Source organism: Oratosquilla oratoria, chromosome 22, assembly GCF_046742065.1.
Source record: "Oratosquilla oratoria isolate Oo_2021 chromosome 22, ASM4674206v1, whole genome shotgun sequence".
NCBI classification, from domain to species: domain Eukaryota; kingdom Metazoa; phylum Arthropoda; class Malacostraca; order Stomatopoda; family Squillidae; genus Oratosquilla; species Oratosquilla oratoria.
This window is the reverse complement of record NC_134798.1, coordinates 51,573,046-51,583,712: the sequence shown is the minus strand read 5'-3', so window position 1 is coordinate 51,583,712 and position 10,667 is coordinate 51,573,046. Positions and strand designations below refer to the sequence as shown.

The 10,667-nt window shown below is 37.9% G+C and overlaps 1 protein-coding gene across 1 annotated transcript in view; it reads right to left on the bottom strand.

The window, feature by feature from the left end:
- The window catches only part of LOC143037583 (mannosylglucosyl-3-phosphoglycerate phosphatase), a 113,895-nt gene extending 113,318 nt beyond the window's left edge, over positions 1 to 577 (bottom strand). Inside the window, exon 1 of the mRNA XM_076206027.1 lies at positions 302 to 577. The gene's annotated coding sequence lies outside the window, so the exon portion shown is untranslated. The remainder of the gene's footprint in view (positions 1 to 301) is intronic.
- Between the last annotated feature and the right edge of the window lie 10,090 nt (positions 578 to 10,667).

The window sequence follows — 10,667 nt, the reverse complement described above, 5'->3', positions numbered from 1 at the left end:
CATAACCTAAGTCCTAACCAATCCACACATTCTCCAAACGCAAGAAAATATCGTCAATTTCTAAAAGAGAACAAATTTCATAACAAACTAAATTTGCTTGGGAAGTTGCAATAAACATTAAATACAATTAATTCAATAACCATTTACATCGTCACATCTCCATTGGCTGAAATATCTGTTAAACAATCCGTCTGCATGAATTACAACGAAGGAAAACAGTCAAAACACGCCAAATACTGGATGGCTTGTGGGGGGAGCCTTTACACAATACAACAAACACAGATCACTTGTGTGTACTCACCTTGTTTGACCCAGTCCACGTTTAGAACAACAAATAATTCGGTTATTTCCTCAGCCGTTGCAGATCAGCTCAGGTGAACCGACCAAGTTTTCCACACCACTTGGTCAGTTCCGAACATCTATTTTGATTTATTATTCAAATAACCGTCTGTTGCCGTGATTATAGAGATGTCGTTGCTAACGTCTGGATGTGGCAATGAACGGAGAATCACGTGAACAAGTCTCAGGCACCAGGGAAGGGTACTACCACTCGTCCTCTGCAGTGACGTACTGATGCAGCTATACGGGGAGTCGGAGTCGCTGGGAAGAATCAATGGAAGCGCCTACAATGTGCGTTCGAGTACGCGCTTACCGGTGGCATGAATTTCGATAACATTATCTTTAAATCACGATAACGCGAAATTTTTTCCTTTTTCTAGTACGTATTTTATTATATGATGTTTAGCACATATAATCACAAGATGTGTGTGCTTGAGAATGCGCGCGAGAGCATTACGACTATGACGTCACTGTGACGTCATAGCTACGCCATACCAGACCTACTTCTCAAAGCCTGCACTAAGAATACCCTTTAACATTTCAGCTTTTCATAGTCGTTTTCAAAGACTCATGCCCTCGAGGATTTCATTCAAAATAGTCAAGTAAATACGATGCTGTAGAAGATATACACAAATATGTGTATCTAATTACACTGTCCTCTGACGAATTCGGATTCTTGAATGTAGGTTTTCTGATCAAATTCATATTTGTTTTTTTCTTCGCTGGAATTATTATCATTATTTTTTTTTCAACAGTGAACCAGATGCGGTTTAATATAGACCACTTTCGAACCCTCGTCCCCATTACTGTCATTATCATAATCATTATTAATATCATTATCATTCCTGTTATTGTTACTACAATTATCATCATATTATAATCATTATTACTATTATCATTATAATAATTATTATTATCACTATTATTGCTGTTATTTTCATTATTTTTATCATTACTATTATCATCATCATTATTGTTACCATTATCAATTATTGTTGTTACTGTACATATCTTTCCACCCAATCAACACATCACCCGCATGGCGAGTCGAGTTGGGTGAGGCGTGGAAGAGGAACATCTCCCCCCCCCCCACACCCAACCTTCCATGTGAGGTCGGGGTCACGCACCATCAGAGTTACTCGCGTGAGAAACTCTCGTGAGATTTCGTATGCTTATGAGCAAATCGTGAGATGTACTTTCTCACGCCCACGGGCGTGCGGGCGTGGGGTGGAGGGGAAGAGGAGGGAGGATGTAAATGCGATATGCCACATTCATGAATAAAATCAACTGACGACAACCAGGACCACAGAGAAAGTACCAGCCGGTATGGAAGGCCTTTGTTATGGCATGAGCCTTGACATTTCCTTTATCCACTCAACCCTCTCCCTTTAACGGGGTGGATGGTGGGGGGGGGGTGAAGCTTTACCCCAGCTGAATAAAATCATCTGACGGCAGGCAATAACAATAAGGAACACCTTATCATAGGTGTCCATAGATACAGACACCTATAATGGGTAGCAAGATGTTCTGTAGCTTAATAAAATCGCCTGGCGACAGGTGTATCCGACCCCGACCCCAGTGTGCGGGTGAAGGAAGCCCCCATACCCCCTCCCCCCCACCTTGACCTCCTCCTCCTCCCTCCCTCTCCCTCCTTCGATGGCGAAAGGCTTGTCGGTCTAGATCGGCTTTAAACTTTCTCTCTCTCTCTCTCTCTGGGGTTTTGCATCCAAGGTTGCATGATTTGGAGGTCATGATTTTGTTGAATAATTATTTTATTGTTTAGTTTTTTTCACAAAAAATAAGGAGGTTTGAAATTGTATGTATTTGGCACAACATCCAAAGGTGAAATTTTGATGTCACTAATCTGTATTCTTGCTTCTGCCCCCGAGGAGCCAATTCTTACTCAAAACACGTTCAGAGAAAGAGAGAGAGAGAGAACAATGTACACTGGGGCAGATCCTGTAGAGGGATTGGGGGTAATAAGCTCGGGTATATATATATATATATATATATATATATATCCGATAATTTTTATGACAGTCGCATGCAGGATTCGAACCCACTGCTTTCGGCCATCCGTAAGATCACCTTCACAGAGCCTTAGCCTTGGGTTCGAATCCTGCATGCGACTGTCATAAAAATGATCGGATTGATGTAGCTGTTACTAGCGAATTTCTCTCTCTCATATATATATATATATATATATATATATATATATATATATGTACATATATTTACATACATACATATATATATATATATATATATATATATATATACATATATATATGCATACATTTACTTAGTCAGTGTTTTTACAACGATTCGAAGTGAGTTCACAACCATCACCTTCACTACGACCAGCAGACACACCCAGAGAGAGAGAGAGAGAAAGAGATTGGGAGGGAGAGAGACAGGATGCTGGGTATCACCAAATATCTTGAAAGTATCAATGTTTGCAAGCGTATGCGAGTGCGTGCGTGTGTTCGTGCTTGTGTGCGTGTGCGTGCGTGCGTGTTTCCAAGGACGTGGCTCGACTATGGATTTTGATGGGGGCGGGATGCGCCCGAAAGCGAAGGACCTCGCGACCTCAAGGGGGCGTGGCCACTGGAGGTCGCTCAAGGTCAAGTACATTGAAGGTGTACGGACAAATCACCACACCCTTCGCGGACAAAACAGCACACCCTTAAAAAAAAAAAAAAAAAAAAAAAAAAAAAAAAAAAACAACAAAGCACCAATACCCTTATTTATTCATATATTCAAGTATTTATTTACTCATTTATTGATCTATTTATCTGAATATCTATATGGGTATCTATGCCTTCACCCTTATTCTCCTCCGGAACCGGAACGAAGGTGTGCGTGTGTCTCCTCTTAGCTGAATAGTATCGTTTGACGGCAACGAGAACCCAATGTCTCAGGCATACACTACAATGCTGTGGAGTACAGGACACTGTACAGTTGTGTTCTGACCCAGTTCGCCAAGTTGTAAACACAACGTTGGTTGGTCGTTTACCATTTTCCACTTGCTGCGTTTCCTTTGAGGATGGACACACACACACACACCTCTGTCTTCCTTCTGAGGCTGAAATAATTTCAGTACCGCTGCGGGTCGTTGCTCGAACTCTCGCGGGCGTGGAGTTGTGTGTGTGTGCGTGTAGGGTCACAGCATTACCCATAGATCGGTCATATATGAGCTCTGAGTTCTCTTCCGGGATGGAAATAGCTGTCGATCACGAGTTCAACACGTGATCCAAGACCATGGTGAATCACACAGGGTAACGAGGAGACCGTATTCTTTTCCCCCGCCACAGACGAGGTGTGGTCTTCACTGTAGAAGTATATTTCTATTTCTCAAGGATTGATAATTATATAATATACAATTAGATGAAATGTCGAAGCGGTTGACAGAGTTTTGATCACAGCTGTACGCCTTACATCGAGAGAATCGGGGGGTGTTGCCCCTCCTCAGCTATATGAAATTGCCTGGCGATGAGCATGAGGTATATCGTCTCTTTGGTCCACCTCACTGGAGAGGGAGCTGGGTCGAAGTGCACACTGACGATTTCTTTTCCTGAACGCGAAACCCAGGGCTCATCTTAAAACATAACTAATGCATCTTCAACTTCTTTTGTAAGACCATTGGTAGCAGAGCACACTGGGCGGTGGATTGGGGGTGGGGGGGGCTAGGAGGGAAAGGGAGGAGACCCATACTCGTATGTAGGCCTATAATTTTACTCTGTTGGCAAGCGAGAAATATTTGTATGAATTATTTATTTAGGTATCCACACTTAAAGGTTGCCCATCCCCTGTGCTAAATCGTGCCAAGCCTACTCTGACCCTACCCCCTGTGCTAAACCATTTCAAGCCTAATCTGTCCTACCCCCCCGTGCTAAACCGTGCCAAGCCCTATCCACGACTGCATGAACTCACATACGTGCACGCCCTGTCACTCTCCGAGCGATGCAGTTTCGAAAGGGTAAACAAGTTACCTTTTCATAAAAAGCCCTCATCCAAACAGAAAACACTAAAATTGTGGATCGAATAGACAGGTTGAAATCTGCCTTGCACCGTACTCTGATACCCTTAGAGAGGAGAATTAGGAAAGGCATTCGGAGAGGCACCTATTACGAGGGAAAACAACTCGATGCAAGGTACTGTCCTCACTTTTAGAAGACAGCGGACTGCATGAGACTGAGCGGTGGGGATTCAAATTAGCACGGCACAATATATAATTTCTTAAAGATTGAATATTCATTATTGCAATGATATGATTTAATTATCTTATATAAAATCATAAACGTATAATATTTTAATGCATTTTTTTTTTATCAAAAACAGATGGTCATATTAGTTACTCTATTGGATTTTAACTCTATATTTCATCAACCCTGGTACCATTTTAGTGTGTGACTAAGTGAATAAATACAGGGTGGCTATTTTTGTAGGTGACTAAATGACCGGGGTGGTCAAAATAGAAGGCTAAATGACCATGTGATGAAATGTAACTGATCAGGGTGTATAGCGTGAGGTCTACCACATTATAGCGTGAGATCTACCTACCGTTAGCACTATTGCGTGAGGTCTACCATTTCCATACATTTATTTTTAGCGATAAACACATATTTTGTACATATCCTAGAAATGACTTGGATAATTGGATTTCTAATTACATTCATATTAAAGGAAAAAATATAAAAATGAACATAATAAATTTCCATTAATTTATGCTAGCGATACACACTTCGTATATCTAAGAATGACACAAATAGGTTAGGTTAGGTTAGATCAAGTCACGTGGACAGGTCACGTTTTTTATGTAATTGGGCAGGACACATGTTTGATGGCCAGGTGAGGGGTTGGTCACGCGGTAGATCTCAGACTGTATGTGGGTAGGCGACATTTGGCGGTAGACCTCACGCTTTAGTATCACCCTGATCGGATACCGTAAACAAAATATTGCGGAGAGAAATGAAAGGCGATCGTTGTGTATTACATTACAAATTGAATATCGTCATTATTATTTCCGAGAGGGCTTCATTCACGAAAATATAATGTAACTGACAAGGTGAATTGATCTTGAATAGAAATTGAAAAGAAAACAATCAGACTGGCTGGGCCATAGCGGAAATAATACACTGTAATACTGTGAGACTCAATCTAGCTAAGTTACCAGCGTAATTGTAAATGTCAATTCCGGCTACGTTTTCCTGATGTTCATCCTACTTAATATGGTTGTCTTCCCAATAGACATTTCTCGATGGAGGAGACGAAACAACACGCCCCACTGGCTGTCTTTAATTGATTATAAATATTACAGATTGTTCTGGTAAAATATTATTCCATACTGTTACCTAGTTTTTAACGATGTCTGCATGCAATAAGAAAACCCATTGCAAACAGGCATGATTTTTTCCCATGTCTATATAAATTTACTTATATATTTTGTAGCTGTCACCAGAAAGATATTATTTAGACAGGAACACAAATGTAGCCACAAATATAGTTAAATATTGAATTAGTTTCTTGTATGTAGTTTTCAGTGAACATGTTAGCTACATGATTAAGCCAAATTGAATTATTATTTCTGCTCTTCAATTCATTCAGCCAACATGGCAAATGCAGGTTTAAGAAGGGGGTGAGGGCCAAAAGAAAGGTTGCAGTATACTCACCAGGGTTAGATTAGATTAAATTAACCCTTTTGTTATGATAAGTCCATACACTTCATGTGTTTTATGATCTGAAAATAGGATCTGTTAAATTCTGTATAAGAATAAGAAATAGATCAACCACATTCTTTAACTAGCTGCCTTCAAGATAAATGGATATGTTTGATGTCTCTAAGACTAATGTTGGCAAGAATGTGCACACTGCATACTTACAGGTAGTTGCAGATTTATGATGAAATTAGTTAAGATTTGATACTTTTTTACTTATAGTTAAAATTGTATTCTGGAAATACTGAGTGTATATATTGGCCTTTTATCTCTTACGGTATCAGAAGAAATGCAATAATGTTAAAGTCGTCGAGTGGGAGAGTAAAATATATGGAGGCATTTAATAAGGAAAAACAAGAGAAGATTGATTGTGAAAATCTTGAGAAGACAATATCTGATGATATCTATTTTCATATTAATGTGTTTGTTATTGTCATGAACCATGCAAGACCAGTTATAGATGACAGACCCTACAAATGTGATATTTGTGGGTTCATTTTCACAACCTACTCACTTAAAGAGGCATATAAGAACTCCTGTAGGCAAAAAGAATTATGAATGTATGTGAATCTTCGTTTGCTGCAAATGATGCTTTGAAGAACCATATGAGGACTCACACAGGAGAGAAACCTCATAAATGTATGTGGTTCTTCATTTTCTCAGTCTGGTAATTTGAAGAGGCATATGAAAACATACTTTGACAGGAGACCAAACAAGCATAAGAGGTTTTCTGGGTCTAATAATTTGATAATGCATATGAACATTTGTACTAGTTTGAAGAGGCATATGAAAATACACTTTACCAGGAGAACAAACAAGCAGAAGAGGTTTTCTGGGTCTAATAATTTGATAATGCATATGAACATTTGTACTAGTTTGAAGAGGCATATGAAAATACACTTTAGCAGGAGAACAAACAAGCAGAAGAGGTTTTCTGGGTCTAATCATTTGATAATGCATATGAACATTTGTACTAGTTTGAAGAGGCATATGAAAACATACTTTGCCATGAGACCAAACAAGCATAAGAGGTTTTCTGGGTCATATCATTTGATAATGCATATGAACATTTGTACTAGTTTGAAGAGGCATATGAAAACATGCTTTGACATGAGACCAAACAAGCATAAGAGGTTTTCTGGGTCTAATAATTTGATAATGCATATGAACATTTGTACTAATTTGAAGAGGCATATGAAAATACACTTTAGCAGGAGAACAAACAAGCAGAAGAGGTTTTCTGGGTCTAATCATTTGATAATGCATATGAACATTTGTATACTAGTTTGAAGAGGCATATGAAAACATACTTTGACAGGAGACCAAACAAGCATAAGAGGTTTTCTGGGTCATATCATTTGATAATGCATATGAACATTTGTACTAGTTTGAAGAGGCATATGAAAACATACTTTGACAGGAGACCAAACAAGCATAAGAGGTTTCCTGGGTCTAATCATTTGATAATGCATATGAACATTTGTACTAGTTTGAAGAGGCATATGAAAACATACTTTGACAGGACACCAAACAAGCATAAGAGGTTTTCTGGGTCTAATAATTTGATAATGCATATGAACATTTGTACTAGTTTGAAGAGGCATATGAAAATACACTTTAGCAGGAGAACAAACAAGCAGAAGAGGTTTTCTGGGTCTAATCATTTGATAATGCATATGAACATTTGTATACTAGTTTGAAGAGGCATATGAAAACATACTTTGACAGGAGACCAAATAAGCAGAAGAGGTTTTCTGGGTCTAATCATTTGATAATGCATATGAACATTTGTATACTAGTTTGAAGAGGCATATGAAAACATACTTTGACAGGAGACCAAACAAGCAGAAGAGGTTTTCTGGGTCTAATCATTTGATAATGCATATGAACATTTGTATACTAGTTTGAAGAGGCATATGAAAACATACTTTGACAGGAGACCAAACAAGCATAAGAGGTTTTCTGGGTCTAATCATTTGATAATGCATGTGAACATTTGTACTAGTTTGATGAGGCATATGAAAACATGCTTTGCCATGAGACCAAACAAGCATAAGAGGTTTTCTGGGTCATATCATTTGATAATGCATATGAACATTTGTACTAGTTTGAAGAGGCATATGAAAACATACTTTGACAGGAGACCAAACAAGCATAAGAGGTTTTCTGGGTCTAATCAATTGATAATGCATTTGAACATTTGTATACTAGTTTGAAGAGGCATATGAAAACATACTTTGACAGGAGACCAAACAAGCATAAGATGTTTTCTGGGTCTAATCATTTGATAATGCATATGAACATTTGTACTAGTTTGAAGAGGCATATGAAAACATACTTTGACAGGAGACCAAACAAGCATAAGAGGTTTTCTGGGTCTAATCAATTGATAATGCATATGAACATTTGTACTAGTTTGAAGAGGTATATGAAAATACACTTTGACAGGAGACCAAACAAGCATAAGAGATTTTCTGGGTCATATCATTTGATAATGCATATGAACATTTGTACTAGTTTGAAGAGGCATATGAAAACATACTTTGACAGGAGACCAAACAAGCATAAGATGTTTTCTGGGTCTAATCATTTGATAATGCATATGAACATTTGTACTAGTTTGAAGAGGCATATGAAAACATACTTTGACATGAGACCAAACAACCATAAGAGATTTTCTGGGTCTAATAATTTGATAATGCATGTGAACATTTGTACTAGTTTGAAGAGGCATATGAAAACATACTTTGACAGGGGATCAAACAAGCATAAGAGATTTTCTGGATCATATCATTTGATAATGCATATGAACATTTGTACAGGTGATAGGTCTTGTACTTCATGTGAATTTCATCCTGGTTAGAAGCCATACAAACTTGACTCTTTTGAGATTTCATTTTCCGAGTCGGGTCACTTGAAGAGAGATGTGGAAAATCACACAAGTGGTACCTTACAAATGTATTTCATGTCTGTCTTCATTTTCTGTAGCTAGTTGTTTGAAGGTATTTGATAATTCATACTGGTGAACCATATAAAGGTCCATTTTGTACAACTTCATTTTCTGATTCTAGTACTTCGAAGAAACATCAGAGAATTCACACAGATAATAAGCCTCATAAACGTTACTTTTGTGAGACTTCATTTTCTGATTCTTCTAAACTCATGAGACATGCAAGAACTCACTGTATTTCATGTGATTCTTCATTTTATGAATTTGGTACTTTGAGGATGCATATGAGAACTCACATTGACAAGAATCTTTGCAAATATAAAACATTCCCAGAATCTGATCATCAGGAGAACCATACAAGAAATCAGACTGAGAAGTCATACAAATGTAGTTTTTGTAAGAATTAATTTATTGATTCTAATAATTTGAAGAAGCATAAGAAATCACACAAGTGTACTTTCTGTCAGTCTTCATTTTCTGTGTCTGGTAATTTGAAGAGGCATCTAAGAACTCGTACTGGCAAGAAGCTTTACAAATGTAGCTATTTTATGACTTTATTTCCTGAATCTGGTACTTTGAAGAAACATACAAAAACTCACACAAGTGATGAGCCTTGCAAGTGTATCTTGTGTCCGTCTGTTCTCAGGACCTTGGAATAGGCATTTGAAATCTAATATTGTCTAATATTGGGGTGAAGCTTTGCAATTGTCACTATTTAGGGGATTTATTTTTCAATTCTTCTACGAAGAGACATATGAGAAATCACACTGGTTATAAGCTTTATGAATTTATGTCATGTGAATCTTCATATACTTGATGTTGGTTTTGGGGAACCATATGAGAAACCACATGGTTGGTGATTCCGATAGAAGCATTCAGGTAAAAGAACACATTAAAGTAGAAGAGCATGGCATTGATGATATGAATATTCAGTAGAAGCCCAGGGTTAAGTCATATGCACTGAAAGTTATGTATAAAGGGATTTAATATGTGGTTGATGTTCTATAATTTTGTGATAGAATTGAGGCATATATTTTGTGATGAACACTTGCAAATTCATCACTGTATGAAGTAGATACTTGACTACTTATTAATAGTAACTGTTGCCTCCAATTAGTGGCTGGCAACAGTCCTTCCGTAGGCTTCAGCAGATTTCACGGGGAAGAAAAATTTGAACTGTTGTCTGCATTTGTATTAGTGTGGGACATTTTTGTATCGCCAACTAAAAATAGTTGATAGGGAGTAGTCATGTGTTGCCAGTTCTCCTGATGTGAAAATGTGGAAGAAATACAGTTGAAGTTGATGGAGATATTGTGCTCAATCCAGGGAATAAGTGTCAGCCATGTGCACCTCTAGATGGATGTAGGAGGGTTGATAGATTTTTCAAAATGGACTGTAGGTGAAACAATTCACTGCTGTCCAATTCGCTGGAGAATATCTAGCAGATATCTGCGATTGGTCCACTCCTATGTTTGATTATGGAAGTCTATAATTATAGAATACAGAGTTAGATTATTATTTTTAATAAGTGTAAATATACAACAATAATAATAATTGTCACGGAGTTTAACTGACTGGAAACCTACAGCCCTTCAGTGTCTGGCAACAGACTCTTGGCCCTGACATAGATTTTTCTGTGGGAAATGTTGAACTGATGTCTG